The 17,651-nt window shown below is 41.2% G+C and overlaps 1 protein-coding gene across 3 annotated transcripts in view; it reads left to right on the top strand.

Annotated features, from left to right (window-relative positions):
* Positions 1-10,516: 10,516 nt before the first annotated feature.
* ppip5k1b (diphosphoinositol pentakisphosphate kinase 1b) overlaps positions 10,517-17,651 on the top strand; it is a 68,017-nt gene continuing 60,882 nt past the window's right edge. For all 3 annotated transcript variants that reach the window (XM_080436759.1, XM_080436758.1, XM_080436757.1), the window contains exon 1: positions 10,517-10,637. The gene's annotated coding sequence lies outside the window, so the exon portion shown is untranslated. The remainder of the gene's footprint in view (positions 10,638-17,651) is intronic.

The raw sequence follows: 17,651 nt of genomic DNA, 5'->3' as shown, positions 1-17,651 counted from the left end.
CCCTGCTAGCAGCACTGGGGAGTCTGGACAACCTGGATGTGCAGGACTCTCATCACTCTTGACAGACTTCAACTACAATACCATAAGCAGCTATTATGAATGTTTCTGTCCCAGTTGTTGCACAGTACATAGTCCTGTACACTTAAAATCATTGTGAATATGGATATGAACACATGGCCCCCTGCAGACATATCCCACGTTATATCATGTACAGCAGCCAACATACATTTTGTTACAGCTGCACTAATATCGCAGCCTGGGGAGAATTCAAGTACAAGTACTTACAAGTACTTAATTGTCACATTTATGGGGCATAAGCCTGGATGAGTTCAGCAGCCTGACAGCAGGCGGCGCAGACTTTTCTGGCTCTTCCTGAACACACCTGTGGATTATACCAGGGACAATGACTTGGACTTTAGCCCCCCCTCGGACACACCTGTGGACTACACCAGGTACAAATGACTTTTTGTTGCACTCCCTCATGGAGCTACTTGCGGATTATACTAGGGTCAGTCCACTCTAGGTGGACACGCACTGACCTTTTGCACCTTAATCCCTTGTATAACGCACTGACTTTTTTTTGGTCTTTTTTTATTGTGCTCCTTTTCCTCTAAGCACCTTAACGTCCATTGTCTATCATGCACAGTATAAGTATAACATGCACAGTATACAATACATTGCTGCTATGCTCAGGCACCTTAGTTTAGTTTTTTTTAGTTTTTTTTATTATCTCAGGTAATTTGTAAATATGTAGATAACTTGTCTGGCCTTCTGTTGCTCTCTTGTTTTGATCTCCTTCCCACCTGCCCCCCACCCTCTTCTTCTCCCCCTCCCCTCTTCTTTCTATGGAAACTAACGTTGCGATGGGAACGATGTACAAAAAAGAATTTCACCCACTTTTTTACCTTGTAAACCTGTGATGTGACAATAAAACTGATTCTGATTCTGATTATGATTATGATACTAGCTGGTAGCAACATTGTAGGCAGTGATATTCTTGAACATCAGCATTCCTCAACTGTGTGAAGTGAAGAAATAACTACTGTACAGCCTTGCGGCCATGGCTGAAGCATCTTCCTTATCAGGCATTGATGCAGCCAGTCAGGGTGCACCTGTAGAAGCTGCAGAGAATCCATGTTGAACCCCTTCAGTTTGTGGAGGAAGAAGAGCCATTGTCTCAGCGCCTTGACAGCGGTGCCCTTATGGTGTGACCAGCCCAGGTCCTCACTCATGTGGACCCCGAGGAACATGAAGTTGCTCACTCTCTCTCCACTCCAGTCCCATTAGCGGTGCCGGGTGCGTGTGTTCCCTATAGCCTCCTATTGTCTACGATCGTCTCGTTTGTTTTGCTGAAGCCCTTATCTTGGGCGTTGCCTTACCTTTATGCCTAAATCTTTTAGAACGTTTAAAACGTCTAGGCCATAAGCCTTAGGGGTAAGGCGACGCGCAAGAAGATAGGGCCCTAGTTCCTCCCTGCACTCTTCCTCACCCAAGTTGTCTGTAATCAAGTCGATTACAGTGATGATGTCATCAACAAACTTTGTGATAGTGTTGGAGCTGTGTTTGGCCACACAGTTGTGAGTGAACGGGGAGTACAAGCAGAGGCAGAGCACTCATACTTGGGTAGCCCTGGTTGTCAGTGCAGGAGGTACTGGCGACATTCTGTACCACCTGGGAACGGCCTGTCAGGAAGTCCATCATCAAGTTGCACAGGGTGCTGTTGAGTCCTACAAATAGGTCTATCTATGAGCTTGATGACAAGCTTTGAGGGCACAATAGTGAACTGCAGTCAATGAACGGCATTGACAGTGGACGGTGGATCTGAGAAGAGTTCTCAGTGGGACTTTTTTCTTTTCATCATCTCCGCTAGACTGAAGGCAGGGGGAGATTATGTTTTTGACCCTGTGTACCTGTGTCTCTGTCCATGGCTAATCTCACAAACCACTACACCGATCAGTGTTAGATTTCTTGTACACACTGCCAGTATTCCTATACATGTAGGCAATCGATTCCTGAATATTTTTCACATAGAGTCAGTCATCAATTTTTTTGTGTGAATATAAAATCTCAGATCCACCAAGCTTATGGTCAGTCGGGAGCCATAATTCATGTGGAACTCCATATTTAGGCATGACTGACTCATGGCGGAGATTTACACTCCACTGAGTGCACCTTAGGTGCAAACCTACCTATACAAGGATTCTGAAATGATGGTGTTGAGGAATTCTGTATCAATTAGTAATTGTTGAGGCAAACAGAGTCGGAGACGGAGACACTTCACGTTATAAGATAGACGTTTAATACATGAGCTCTAGGGAGGAGTACATTAAACATTCAGGGTGGTGGTAAAGTAGTTATTTGAGGAAAGCAGGAAGGAAGCCCAGTTGTAGGCTACAAAGATAAGCGAGGAACTCGCTTGTGTCACGTGACCAAGCTGTACCCAAAACTACCACACCAGTCCTCTGCCGTGGTACAGTATATGGACTCTATGATACTCAGATGACCAAAATATCAAGAGGCAAAAGGTGAACAACATACTGTAATAACAATTTGCGGTGTATTCTACCATGATTATTGTATAATCCTTATATTTTTCATGTACTTTAGGCTGTTTGGTTTTAGCTGATGTGGATGCTGACTCACCAGTTTCATTCATTACTTTCACTGAGTGCTGCCAGTGTGTTTTCCTGACTCAGCAACCATAGTTGACTCACATTCATAACTCAGTACTTCTATGATCATTATGAACCTCAACCACAGTCACATAACAGACACGTCTATGTGCTGTAGTTAATGCATCATGGCAACTGATCACATTCTGCCCCTTTCTGGGCATCTCTCTCTCTCTCTCTCTCTCTCTCTCTCTCTCTCTCTCTCTCTCTCTCTCTCTCTCTCTCTCTCTCTCTCACTCACTCACACACACACACACACACACACACACACACACACACACACACACACACACACACACACACACACACACACACACACACACACACACACACACACACACACACACACACACACACACACACACACACACACACACACACACATTGAACATGCACTGCCCTTTTAATCCACCATTAGTGACTAAGTACACATCACTCCCATCAGTGGAAAGTCTGTGAGGGAAGTTTCCTGTTTTAACGGTTTTTATTTGGCAATGAAGTTAATTTAGTAACAGGACACATTTTTTAACAGTCTTCACTCTATAGCCTGATACCGCTACACACACACACACACACACACACACACACACACACACACACACACACACACACACACACACACACACACACACACACACACACACACACACACACACACACACACACACACACACACACACTCCTGTCTGTCATCTCTGTATTTTGTTGTGAGGCATATCAAGATTGTATATTTTTAAAGATGCTGAATTAATGAACAAACCAAATACAAATACAAATACCACATTCAAACACAAATCAATCATTTACAAACATTTGCTAATAAATCAGTTGTATACAAAACTATTCACCCCGGGTTTCCTCTCTGCTTCTCGCTGTCGATTAGCACTATAAATCTCAGACAAAGGCCTGTTTTCTTCACAGACTGTCCAAATCCAAGACGGCTACTAACTCAATCTGCTGCCAAGGGTGCAGCACCACGGGAGCCACTTTTACTCATACATGGGTGAGACACAATTAATTTCAGTTGATGCTATATTGTACCCATCAATGGTTACTAGAGTTGTTAGAGTTGAATAGTATCTAATGCAAAAAGCAACACACATTTTTATTCAACCAATCCACATGCAGGAAGGAGGCGCTTTGTCTGGTACAATGACCTTCTTAGATAAGACAAATCAATAAAGCTGATTCATTATCTATTCCAATATGACATAGTTCAGGGTTCTTAGTTGATTTAAGAACCCTGAGCCATATGGCTTGTCATCTTAAGACTTTTAAGAGAAAATGATTTCCAGCTTTGCAACTTCAATCAGTCGGTAACAAGCGTCTTACTGAGGAACCCGTCGACCCGACGAACTCTGAAGGAGAAGAAGAAAGAGCTTCTCAGAGATGTTTCATCACATTCATTTTTTTTCAGTCACATTACATAATTTCTAATGAATGCTTAAAGAGTCTTGAATGTTGCCAGGGATGCAGGGACGAGAGAGAGCGAGAGAGAGCGAGAGAGCGCGAGAGAGAGCGAGAGAGAGCGAGAGAGAGAGAAAGAGAGACACACACAGACAGACAGGCAGACAGACAGACAGACAGACAGACAGACAGACAGACAGACAGACAGACAGACAGACAGACAGACAGACAGACAGACAGACAGACAGACAGACAGACAGACAGACAGACAGACAGACAGACAGACAGACAGACAGACAGACAGACAGACAGACAGACAGACAGACAGAGTCAGGGAGACAGAGTCAGGGAGACAGAGTCAGGGAGACAGACAGAGTCAGGGAGACAGACAGAGTCAGGGAGACAGAGTCAGGGAGAAGAGGAAGAAAAGAGGAAAGGAGCAGAAGAGAAGAGAAGAGCAGATGGATGGTGAAGAGATGAAAGGCAGGGGGGGAGTGGATATCAGGGAGAGAGACCGGATTAGAGTAAGAGAGGAAGTGAAGCTGGGGAGAGGAGCGAGAGAAGAGGAGAGAAGAGTCGCTTATTGGCTTTTAGGGAACACTAATTCCTTATGCCACTGCACAGACTGGGCACTCATTCCCCTGTTACATGATGGGATTGGGAGCCTCCTCTCCACATTCTCCTGTCAGACTGCCAGGCCCACATTAGCCACAGCAGCCAGTCCGTCTGGCTACCCAGCAGAGACCAACGGACATGGCCTTATAAGTTGCTGCAGACCGACTACAGACACAGCCTTTTAGCCGTCTATAAGCTCTGTTCCATCACAGACCGACTATAGTCACGGCCTTATACGTTGCCCTCTATAGGAGAATGGGAGTCCACTGCCACGCCTCAGCCACCTTATAAGTTGCCATCTATAGGCTCTGTGCCACCAGAGACCGACTTATAAGAGGTTGTTTATAGTCTCAAGTTTAAAACCAGAGACCAACTACGGAGTGGACACAGCCTTATAAGTGGCTATAGACACTCTCTAGCCAGAGACTGACTAGTATGTATTGTACGTCTTATAGGGATAGGGAAATTCATGCGCCAGAGAGACAGCATAGCAGTTCAAGTTACAAGTACAGATACAGATACATGTGGTTCATAGTAGTTAATAAATAACAGCCTGACATATCCCCCATCCGTGTTGTATTCTAGGTGGGAGAGGGTGGCATGCAATACCTTGGAGTGAGATAGTGTCATCGGTAGAGACTGACAATGGACACAGCCTTATCAGAGGCTGTCTATAGATACAGTCCCACCAGAGACTGTCTGCAGTATGTTCCATCCTAGAGACTCAATGCAGCACCACTAGTATCAATTTGTTATAGAACACTTGTTATAGGACACTAGTACAAGTCTAGTATAGCACACTAGTAGAAATCTGTTATAGAACATTAGGAACAATTAGTACAATCTGTTATAACAGTAGTGCTACCAGTCGTGTATGGGATAAGGAGTGTGGAAATCAGACATGGGAGAAGACCTCAAGAGGCGGCTGTTCATAGCTACAGTGGAGTCAGTACTGCTGTATGGGGCTGAGACATGGACCCTCACAGCAAAACAGGAATTGGATGGAGTCCACACAAGAATGCTACGAATGGCACTAGATCGTGTCACATGGACCTCGGGTCACAGACAAAGTCAGAGAGTGAAGGAGGAGGCTGGCAGGGCACTGCGTCAGGCACCCAGTGGCAAGCAAACCGAAACTATGGGAGCCAACCCAGGGCAAAGCCAGGAAAGGCAAGAAGCGCACCGCCTACGTAGATGCACTGCGGTGCGACATCTTAGCTAACAACACTGTAGAGCTCAAGACCCTGATAGGACCCTGATAGGAGAGTGTGGAGGGCAGCTATTCAGGAGTCCCAAGATGGTGTTGGCTAGACCGCACTCTCACATCGCAGCGCATCACACTACCATTCTGTTATAGAAAACGAGTACAATCTGTTAAATAACAGTAGTACCAATGTGTTATAGAACACTAGTAACAGAGAACACTAGTACAAGTTAAACCATATAGTGCCAGTCTGCTATACAGTAAGACACTGCCAGTCCATTATAGAACAGTAGTACCAGCCTGGTTATAGAACATGGTTGTCTTCATTACTAGAATCAAACACCTGTATGTTCTGTTTAAATCTGCTGTGTTAAGAAGAACTTGAACATCCAAGATTCCACATACCGATGTGGAAAACTGTCCCGACAAATGAAAAGGTAGTCCGGCTGGGATTTCACGGGATTTCACGACAATGTAGGCAGGAAGTTGTTTGAAATCTCTACTGGCTGCTGGCCTCTCTATTATACAGTCATTCTGTGAACCATCAAAGGTCGCAGTTTTACACTCAGTGTTTTGCTTCCATTCTGCGCCTGTGTAAACTCCAATGTTTCCTTAGCTGAGAATCTCAAGCAGCAGTGTTTGTTGGATGTGTTTCATTGATGTTTGACACAGGGAATTCCTTAAGCAGAGAGGTTGGGTCACACACAGCGACAGTCACCTTGTCACTTGGTCATCTGTCGCATAACCCATAGGGAGGATACAGCTTTAACTTGTGCCAATTGGTCAGTTGCCATATAACCCCTAGTGCAGTGTTTCCCAACCCCGGCTTCCGAGACCCCTTTGAGGGGGCGCCAAAGATCTCAGGGGGGGTGAGAGGCCTTGTCTGTTTTGAGGTAGGCCTAGTAAAAAAAAAAATCACAAAATCATAATAGAATTTTCTGAAAACATTTTAAATTTGTCAAAATAGCCCATCTACATCGACGCGTTGTGAACTTGTAGATCGGTTGTTTTCACTATTTTAAAATGTTTTCCAAAAATAAAAATAAAAGCCTAATAAGATTAGACATAAGGGATAAGGCCCGAGGTCTTCACCTATAGTGTATGCTTTCATTTCAGCACCTTGGTACAATGAACGATGAGTGGCTCCCTCATCTGGATGGTCAGGGATTACACAGAAATGTGAGAACATGCAGGTCATAAAACTAAAACTCTGTTTGTATTCAAAAGACTATTCTATTCTATTCTATTCTATTCTATTCTATTCTATTCTATTCTATTCTTCATCTTCACTGACCTTCTTGTTTTCTGGATGTCAGACAGTCGATTAGTTATTTGTTATTTGATTAGTTTTTTTTTTAAAACATCACAATTACATTGGACGGAACCAGATGCATTGTTTACAGTGTATATAGCACGAGTGCTAATTTTCAACACCTGTCCACAGGAAGCTTTTTTAAAATACAGTAACACCAATCTAAAACAATCAGGTACAAAAAATTATATATATATATATATATATATATATATATATATATATATATATATATATATATATATATATATATATATATATATATTTATATATATATATATATATATACATACATACATACATACATACATACATACATACATACAATGTATGTATGTATGTATGTATGTATGTATGTATGTATGTATGTATGTATGTATGTATGTATGTATGTATGTATGTATGTATGTATGTCATACATACATACATACATACATACATACATACATACATACATACATACATACATACATACATACATACATACATACATACATACATACATACATACATACAGTACATACATACATACATACATACATACATATATATGTATACACATATAGGCTACCTTGTACACACATGAAAGCAACAGGATAGATGGCAGATGCAATCTTTGTGAAGATGTTTCATAGGCCTATACATATCGAGGTTTGACACATCTGCTCCATGTTTATTTAGTGTGAGTTTATTTTTATCTGGGAAATATTCTGTTCTCATACCAGTGTTATTCCACAGACTGGAGGCACACACACGCACGCATGCACGCACGCACGCACGCACGCACGCACGCACACACACACACACACACACACACACACACACACACACACACACACACACACACACACACACACACACACACCAGCTGACATTGTTTGATCTGATTAAGTGTGGTTGTTAATTCATTGCAAAGATTACATATTTTTCTCATTCCCAACAGTCTGTAAAGATTCTGAAATGTGGGAGCTATTAATGGACATTGAGCACGAGGATGTCCCACACAAACGTACATGCATGGTTATGCCACATTGCCACTGGAGGGCTCGACCGATAGACTGTAAAAAGGAACGACCCTGAACCTGGAGAGTATCATTTGGGAAGGAAAAAATATGCAGAATTCTGAAACAGTGCAATACTTCAATCTTACCGCCAGGTGGCAACGACAAAGCACTTTCTGAACTTTAAACAGCTGTTTCCTGTTACACCGAACTTTGTGACTTACAGTACAGTTACAGTATAAGATGGTGTTTGACTTTCAGATTATTTCAACCAAGTGTTGAATGCACAAAAACTTCATTCATTTAGAAATAGTTGATTTGTTTTCCTCAGCATTCATATTGAATGTTATAGGCCTACTAGGGGTCACCATAGCTGAGTGGTTAGTGAGCCCGCCTAGGGAGCCAGAGGCCCTGGTTGCCCCAGGTTCGAATCCAGGCCAGGTCAGCATATGTGTCGATGAAATGATAACTGTCCCTGAGCAAGACTCTTAACCCCTAACTGCTCACAGGTTCTCATTGTAAACAAGACCGCAAGGACTTAACTGAACGACCTGTTAAAAAAAGGATTATCCATTATCCATACTGTGATTCACATGAAATGCAAGTGTACCAGAGATTATTTCAACATGTTTAAGTCTGGGATATTAAATCCTTGACTTTATGCTGTCCTGTCCCTATAGACATATATAGTCTAGGTCCTAGAGGTCAATGACCGATTGGTTGCAGTTGCAGACGATGAGATAATCAACCATGGTGCTACAGCCAACTGTGCCTCACTCAAACGCTAATGAGGGGAGGCTCCCATTACCCCATCACTCATGGTGTCTTCCAAAATAAATACAACAAAGGTTAACTGAACACAATAATAAAGTTGATTGTGTTCAGTTTACCATTATTTGTTGTACATATAGAAAAACGTACATAATATTTAGTTATGTATCACCATAAGTAAGTTAATAATTATTACACATGTATTCAAACAATGAAAATTGTAAAACATGAACTGTCCTAATTTGTTATTCCTTTTATAACTACAACTCAATATTTAATCACAAGATTATCCTTGTTTTCATTTATTCGTTTTAATTTAAAAGAGGGAGCTTACAAATTGTATATTGTGCATAAGACTTATACAGATACAGTACAGTATCACATAATGTTTCACGGGCGTGGGAAATTAAAATGAAGGTATGTTGGTGCTTGTATACAAGCTCCCGCCTTTATTGATTGACTGAGTTGAATTTTAAGTTTCAATCAATCAATCAATCAATCAATCAATCAATCAATCAATTTTGATTGGAAGATAACATGCTGCATAAACATGCTGCTAGAATGAAAGGTAAAATGACTGGATCTATTTTTCAAAACTATGTATAGATGTAATAACATACTGTATAACCCTGTTGTAGACATAACAGTCTACAGGACAATACAATTTGTAGATCATGAACACTTAGGAAGGAAGTGTACAGTACTGGAAAGATATTTGGATGCCATTATTGCATTTTCCTGACTATCTTTCTCAAAGACACTGCTGATCTAATGTGACTGAATTGATCTAAAAAAAAGAGACTAAACACTGACTGACTGCATCACCGGGAACTGCGGGAAGGTCACGACTTTTTTGTTCACTCAAATCCTCCAGTGAATCTTTTATTTATGCATTCTGAAAATAAGGAACCATAGCGGTAGCGACCTCTGTAGTCACCCATTTGAATGGGGTCACCAAGTTCTTTTCAACACCCTGACTAAGAGGAAGGAGAAACCATGGGAGAAACTCGTTGCTGCCAGGCGTGAACTTTGGCTCTGCGTCAAATAATGAAACACAGCGGAATTGGATCGTCTTATATCTTCGAAATAATTGCATTGTGTTAAATTTGGTGTCATACGTAAAGCTACTTTAAAACTGCATTTGGTTTAAAACATTATTCACATATAGATGTTTTACTACAGGTGGTTGTATTGGTAACCGGGGAAGACTCGCCCCAAAACACACTCGCCCTCATTTATTTTGTTCGCGGACCGCTCGCCCGGCCCCCGGAGGTTCTTGTACTCTTGTGTTCATTTTACTGAGGTTACGTTTAGGAATAAGGTTAGGTTCAGGCATAGTTTTACTGAGGTTACGTAATTTACGTTTAGGAGTAAAAAAAAGAGGTGACCGTTCCGATGTCGCCGGATTAGACCCGCGGTGACTCGGTGAGCGTGTTTTGGGGCGAGCATACTTGTAATTCGTTGTGTGTACATTTTATTTTGAAACGTGCACCCGGAAGCCGTGTCTTTGTTTGTGACGATGCACTTGACAGCAGCAACTTTGGTGTGTTGTACTCATGTGTGCCAGTCAGTCTGCCACAGAGCTGCATCCCACAGACACAGTATAGTAACAAAGCACAACGATAAGGAAGTTGACAGCTGATCGTATTCAGCCGGTGAGTTCAGCATACTTTCTAAGTTTTCACTGTCGTCTTGCTGGGGTTGTGTTGTGTCACTTGAAAGTGACTTAAAAGTTGACTTCCTCAGGATATGAAGGAAGATGGTTTCAGTGTCAGAAAGAATTATATTTTGACAGGTTATAGGCCGACGAGATTTTATGTTTTAATTGTTTTGTTAGCTTTGTGTGGTCTGGGGCGTACACTTTACTACTTTGGGATGTGCCTTCCTTAAACAATCTGTAGTGTTGTGGCTTATACATCATTTGATTGCTACACTCACGCTTTGTTGATGATGCCAACTGAGTTAGAGAACTAGAATGTTTCATTCTGTGATAATAAAACGTACAGCTTGTCTCCGCAGTAAATGAATGGTCAGCCAGCCAGCTAGTGGTCAAAGCGTCGTGCCTGCATGTCAGCAGCTATAGTGGTGGGAAAAATTACTCAAATTTGTACTTAAGTCAAAGTATCAATACTGCAATATAGAAATGCTCTGTTACAAGAGTCTGGAATTCAAAATTTACTTGAGTGAAAGGTATTGGTATCTAAATGTACAAATGTACTTAAAGTACAAAAGTAGAAAGTACTACACTAAGTATTGTGCAGAATGTCCCATTTCAAGTTTTCAAATTCATAAAATGTATACAAATATTTTGAAAATAGCAGATCTTCAAGCTCACAGAGCTTAGATCGGCCATTTTCAAATGGCCGAAATGTATATAGGGCTGAAGTGGTTAATGTATGTTTTGTAATAATTATCAAAATCTACAAAGTAACTAGTAACTAAAGTTTTCAAATAATTGTAGTGGAGTAAAAGTGCAATGTTTGCCTCTGAGATGTTTGGAGTAGAAGTGAAAGTACAGCAAATTGGAAAAAGTAAAGATACCTCAAAATTGTACTTAAGTACAGTACTTGAGTAAATGTACTTGGTTTCTTTACACCACTGTTAATGGTCAATGGTTGTGCCTGTCTTGTGCTGTCATATTATGTTCTAGTTCTGAATCTATAGGAGATATTACTTTATAATGTAACTTTGTTTTTGCCAATTCTGCACGCACGGGGATTAGCATTGTCTCATTGTCATGTTCTCTTCTTTATGTGGACAGACAGAGGTATACGCATCGTCTTCTCCATGACTCACGTTTCACTGTTCACTCAGTCACAGTCATGCAGGGTGATTTATTGCTTTACTTACTGTTAGTGTTTCCTCTTTTAAGGCGGTGTCAGAATGTCTGAACAGCTGTGACCTGGGGAACCCTGCATGGTTCTCATCAGAATAGGCCAGTAACCTGGCATACAGACTTCTTAACCACCCCAGGGTTGACCAGAGTCCCTCAGCAGGGCTCTGTCCTAGTGTCTTTTTATGTTTTCTGTTATTGTGGAGAAAGCTTTCGCTGAAAATAGCCGATCGACAAGCTCACAACGCGATCTGCTATTTTCTGCGAAAGCCTTCCCCACAAATAATAAGGATGCTGGGGTTTAAGTGGTTAAACAACAGAGGACAATATACCTGTACACTATGTTGTACACACTGTGTGTGTGTGTGTGTGTGTGTGTGTGTGTGTGTGTGTGTGTGTGTGTGTGCGCGGGTGTGGTAGAAGATCTCAGCAGCTTCAGTGACACGTGACAGTGTCTGTATGTATCCATATATTTGTGGCCTCAAGTCTGTAATGTGTTGCATTCCCTTTCGCTAGAGGCTTATGAGATGTGCATGTTGTCTTAGCCAGTGCGACCAGTTCAAATTCCTGTACTGTAAATTCCCTGTTCTTTGTGAAAGTAGATTCTTCTAGCACAAATATGCACTTGGCTACTGTGGCCCTGTGGGGTAAAAGGTACACCTGTTGCCTAGTTACATACTGGCGAAGTATTGTCAACATTATTGGAAATAATGTCAGAGCAATGTACTGTCAGCATCATTTGTCTATTGTCTATAGTAGTAGAAGTTGCATCTCGCATTTAGCTATCCAGCGTCGCTTAAAATGAACTGAATAGTAAAGCTGGCATTCTTGCATAGATCACCAACATTGTACACACTTTCAGTATTTAGTTAAATATCATGATTATCCAGAGTGTCTTACAGTGAGTGCAACTTAGTGTGTTTTAACTTGATAAGTAACAGTTACTGTACAATTAGTAAGACAATAAGCTGTTGCTCTTACACAAAGCAGCTGTCAGTGGAATAATCTTCAACACCATAAACAATAACAACCAACCAAGGGCAAGGTCATAGGCTTCCTAATTACTAGATTATTTTAGTACACTGACATCATCTTTGTCTTGATGTTTTACATTTGGAGCACCTAGAGTAGGCAGCTGTAATAAATTCCGGAATAGAGGGCCATGGTCACAGAAGGCAGACAAGTCCATGTAAAGTCCCTAGACATTTTCATTTATATTAGAGGTACATGGTAAAGACAATATATTTTGTATATCCCGGTTGCTAATTTATTCTCCCATTTAGGCTATATTCTTCCTATTCTATATTCTGTATTTCTTTGGGCTGCAACTATCGATTATCTTATTCTTATTCTATCTATTTATTTTAATTATTTGAATAATCAAGAAGCAGTTTTTGATATTTTTATATATTAATGAATCAATGCCAACTAATTTTCTTTTTATGAAATATTCTGATTAACTGTGAAGTTTATGGGGCACCTGATAGCCGAGTGGTTAGGGCCCGTACCACAGCTCTGATGCCTAATATTCTGTTATCTCCTTGAGTCTATTGTATGAATCAGGGTGTACGTGCATTCCTACTCTATAGGGTGTCTTCTGCAACCCTATAAGGATTATTGAATCTAATCATTAACAGGTTTGTTAATGATTTGGACTCATGGCTCCTCATACTGCTTACATGGCGGTTAGATAAGGATTTCAGACCATTCAATTCTAATGACCTTAGACCATTTCACAATAAATGCTCCTTGTCATTCTATATTTTGATCTTGATCTGCACTGTTGTATATGTGTTATTTATACCCGTGACTTTAGCATTTCGGTGGCTAAAACACTGACTGTATACAGTCACTGTGCAGCAGGTGACGGCCTATTTATGAAGGCATAACCCCAGTGTCTTCGATGACAGCTTAAGGAGGAGAGAGAGTCGAGTAGCATTTAAACAGCTTATCCATAGTTCAGACAGATCAAACTCCATAACTAAAACATTTGGGGGTTTATAGCAAAACATTTGCGGCCCTATGTAGTCGTGGAGGAATGCAGGATTTCTGCGTTATTAAAGTGAGCTGAGCTTTCCGCTCTTCCTCTGACATTTCAGCAAATTATTATTATAACTATATAAACAGACATGTCTAGGAATGGTCAAGTAAACACGTATACTATACTTAAATAAAGCCTTGCATTTTTTAAACTTTGACTTGGAAACATGGCTTAGCAGCAAATTCCAAAAATGATGGTGGCAGTTAAAGGTAGGGTAAGTGATATTTGTTTGTTAAAATAAGTGTTAAATTGCTTTATATTCTGATAGTACTCATTGGTGTAGAGTGTTTGTTCAGTAACAAGGGTCTCCCTGTCCCTCCAGCTCTTGATTAAACAGAAAATGTATTTTCAGGTCAGGATACCAATTTCAGCCAATCAGGAGAAAGAACTCAGGATAGTGTTTGAAGTGAATTTGGAGGTGATGATGACACAAAGAAATGACTAGACAAAATTGGAACACTATAACATTGAAGCAGATAAATGGGTACTTTCTCCTGATTGGCTGAAGATTGGCCACCCACCTGAAAATGTATTTTCTGTTTATAAAGAGCTGGAGAGGTGCAGAGACCCAGGCTGCTACTGAACAAACACTCTATAGACGAATCCACAGAAGCGCTGCCTGTAGGCAGCCATAGCTGCGGTGTCGCGGTGTCGCGGTGCGGACACCGCAGCTATGGCTGCTTACAGGCAGCGCGTCTGTGGATTCGTGTATAGTAATGATTACTATCAACATATAGTGCTTTAACCTTTTAACAAAAACATTTTGTTTTAACCTAGAAATATCACTTACCCTACCTTTTACAATATTATTCTTGATACTGACGTCAAATAATCAGTCTGCAAAACCGTAATTGGTCACATCTCTAGTCAGAATCATTAACTTCTGAAGACAGAAGTGACCATATTTGGTCAAGAGGGTGGAGCTGGGCGACAATCACAATGAAGCCATGTCCTAAGCATACCCTGCTTTGTCTGTTTTACTCTAAATGGGACTATCATTTACAAAATGGACATCATGTTGTTTTGAAGAAGACTTGAAATTAGTGATTGAGAACATAAACCCTTTAGGAACATCTTTACTGAGCTAATAATTCTTGAATTGTCATTTTCTCATAGACTTCTTTTTGCAGCCTGTGGAGTCGCCCCTTGCTGGTCTTTAGATAGAATGCAGGTTTAAGTCACTTCCACAATTATTTTTCAGACCAGGAGCTCAGCATATAAAGATCATCTGTAATGGAGGCAGACTCACAAAATCGGCACAAAGTTGTGCTAGGGTTTAGTTCCCATTTATGTCCTTTTTGTTTTCCGATTTAAAAAAAGATAAATGGGGGGGAGGGGTGGGGCATGCCTTTATTTTAACAGTGTAGATTGACAGGAAATGGGGAGAGAGCTCGGGAATCTAACCCGGGACTCGCTGTCAGGCTGCATCAGAGCCTCAGCCTAACTACTGTGATCACCGTCCCCCATTTAAGTCCCTTTACAGGAAAAGCCCCAGATATTCCATACCTTGTGTAATCTGTAATTTCATAGAGGGATTACGATATGATTGAATCCATCCACACTGTTTAATCATTTCACACAATATCTTGCCTATATACATCTGTTTTCATATTAGGACGGTAAACATAATGAACCAAAGGGACACTGAACCTTTATGGTCAATAAAAAACCTATTTGCACTGCCATCTATCTCTCCTAATGGCTTTTGCTTTCAATGTAAACAGCAAAAAAAAAAAAACTCACCAACCCAACTATCTGTTATAAAATGTCCATTTTAAAGGCAGAAGAAGAAGTGAATAATAACAACCTTACTGACTGTATATCCTTTCATAAACCACAGTATATTAGTTACTAATATGTATGTTTTGACTGGAAGCTGTTTCACCCATCGACACTAATGACCATTATTGTCAAATGGCAATACGAAAGTCCCCAAAAACATTGCATCTAATTCACAAACGCCTCATATTGCAGCGTCCCTTACTTTTGTTACTTCATCTTGTTGTCTTGTTTCAATACACCCTAATGGATAGCTTATCATTTGCACAGCGCTCCACAGCAGTTCTATTTTGCCATCTTATCAGTGACACAGCGATAGTGCGAAAAAGAGCTAATGACCTCTGTCATACAACCAGCAGACTTCCTACAGCAGACGGACTCAAAGGTTAAAAGCCTTTTATAGGAGCTGTCGTGTTGATCTGTTTGGCTTGCATTTGTGACAGAGGTGACTCATTGAGGGCCGATGACATGGGAGGGGATGTTTTCAATCAGCCTCCTTTCATGTTATTTCAGGCAGTTAAGGAACTCCTTGTTGCTTGTGGATTGTTTGTGTGTCCTTGTTCTTTGTTCCAGATCAGCTCTTAAGTACAGCTCATTTTACATTTTAGGCTGATGTTCTTCACCAAACCTTTTTTTATAATGAGCGCTACAGTAGAATATTGGCTTCAGTTCTTGCGTGCTGAGACAACACTACACATACATACAACATACATGTACTGACATGGATACAAGCACATGCAGCGGTAGTGCAAGGCCTATGGTGATCATTAAACTATAATATCTCTTCATGTTCAGCATTGAACACACACACACACACACACACACAGTTTAACAATTTATTTATGTCCACACACAGGGAAAGCATACAGGGACACAAATATTTTTTAGACGCAGTAAAGGTTACATTCACAAACTCATGGATATGTCCTCATGATACAACACGCTTGTCACTCAGCACTCCAAGTAGCGGCGGCTCCGCCACATATGGCAGCAGAGACGGCACAATACTTTGCCAGCCTTTCTGCCTCGTCTTTGGGCATCCCAAGTTGTTCGAAACCCTCCAACAACCAGTCCGTGGGTATAATGTCCTTGGCTGGATCACCAGAGGAAACAAACTGCTTAGTCTTGCACTGCTGCTTGGTGTTAAAGCGCCCTCTGTAGTTGTTCTCATGGGCCTGGAGGTCCACCCGTTCCTATTCCGACAGCAGACGGACCCACCGCGGGAAGGCCGCCGGGTCTATTGCCTCTCTTCCCGGTAGCTGTTCACGGGAAGGAGGGGCCGTCAGGTAGCGTCGGCTGTTGGTAGAGTCCATCGGTGAGAAGTGCCTTCTTGTATGCAAGCTACATAGTCCACAGAAATTGCAAATGCATCCACTGCACCTACTACATTGATGATGGTAGTTACAACGGGGCAGTTTAACGTCATGCCCAGAACACTTACATACACACTTACATATTTTATTATCAATAAAGAGGTCAAAGTCAGCGGAGGGAGAAGATTCAGAAAATTATAATAGGCCAGTCATTCATCCATATGGTTCCCCAAAACATACATTGTAACGCCCCCTGACTTCACATTCTCATCTTCTTTTTTTTGTTTAAGTTATTTTCGGGGGCTTTTCTGCCTTTATTGATAGTACAGTGGCGATTATACAGGAAACAAGGCAGGAGAGTAGGGAAGTGACATGCAGCAAATGGTCTCTCCCTCCTCCCGGCCCGGGAATCAAACCAGGGACTTGCTGTCAGTCATCAGAACCTGTGTGGTACACGCCTTAACCATTCAGCTATTGGCGCTCCAGCATCCTCGTTTTCAAATTAGTCCATGGCTGAACTTTTTACTCAGGAGTTTGTTCAAGTATTTGTCGTTTTGAAATACAAATACATTATTTTGTGAAGTAAATTAAATAGCTCTTTTTATTTAATTATTTCATATTGCGTATTAAAAATAAAACCATCCCCAACAAGGCAAGGAAAATGTATTCGTATAGCACAGTCAACAAGGGAATTAAATATTTG

This window comes from Gymnoscopelus braueri (assembly GCF_963280865.1).
Source record: "Gymnoscopelus braueri genome assembly, chromosome: 9".
NCBI classification, from domain to species: Eukaryota; Metazoa; Chordata; class Actinopteri; order Myctophiformes; family Myctophidae; genus Gymnoscopelus; species Gymnoscopelus braueri.
The sequence above is the reverse complement of the archived record's forward strand: the minus strand, read 5'-3'. Positions and strand labels throughout refer to the sequence as shown.